A 785-nucleotide genomic window follows, 5' to 3' on the forward strand; every position below is an offset into this window, starting at 1 on the left:
TTGTTTTTTATAATTTGTACAATTAACCTCCTTGTGGTTCGACCCCGGTCTTTCCGGGTTATTTATTACTTCGACACTCCTGCACTTGGGAGAAGACATCAATCTTTTAGTCGTGTCAGGCATTACCTCCAGCACCCCTGTGAAAAATAGTGGAGAAATATCTCGGATCTTCTCGACTGCAAGGAGAGAAACTGATAAGATGCTCAAAGCCTATTCGCAAAAAAGTAAAGATGAACCTTTCTTTTTTCCACATGAAAAGGGCGAAAAAGAGAATCAGATCCACAAAATTCTGAGAAACTGGTAATGATATACAATGATCATTAAACCTTTGTTGAATTTGTACGACAAACTTTCATTTAACTAGGCCAATAACAGTGTGAGGCCATGAAAATCTATAGAAAGCGTCAATGTACTTCTTATAGATTTTGAAGTGCTTTCAGGCCCAAATTCAGAAGGTTGTCCAAAGGCAGCATGCGCTACGAACTTGGCATTATTTTCCTGGTAAATTATAGATTTTATCAATGTACATCCGTTATGATTCTGCTAAACCTAATAACATTTTGTCGTTCAAGGATCTTCCATGCTCTGTAACTGGAAACTTGAACTGCTTCTATGGATTATCCCGGCAACTAGAACAATATAGAATTATGGTCGTATAGGAGTAAAGTGAGTGACACGATGAAAATATTGATGTCTTCTCTCAAGTACAGGAGTGTCGAAGTAATAAATAACCCGGCAAGACCGGGGTCGAACCACAGGGAGGTTAATTGTACAAATTATAAATA

At 38.0% G+C, this 785-nt stretch overlaps 1 pseudogene; it reads right to left on the minus strand.

Moving 5' to 3' along the window:
- Nucleotides 1-785, minus strand: part of LOC105115504 (homogentisate phytyltransferase 1, chloroplastic-like) — a 12900-nt pseudogene that overhangs the window by 11293 nt on the left and 822 nt on the right.

Source organism: Populus euphratica, unplaced genomic scaffold, assembly GCF_000495115.2.
Source record: "Populus euphratica unplaced genomic scaffold, PopEup_1.0 scaffold719.1, whole genome shotgun sequence".
Classification (NCBI taxonomy): domain Eukaryota; kingdom Viridiplantae; phylum Streptophyta; class Magnoliopsida; order Malpighiales; family Salicaceae; genus Populus; species Populus euphratica.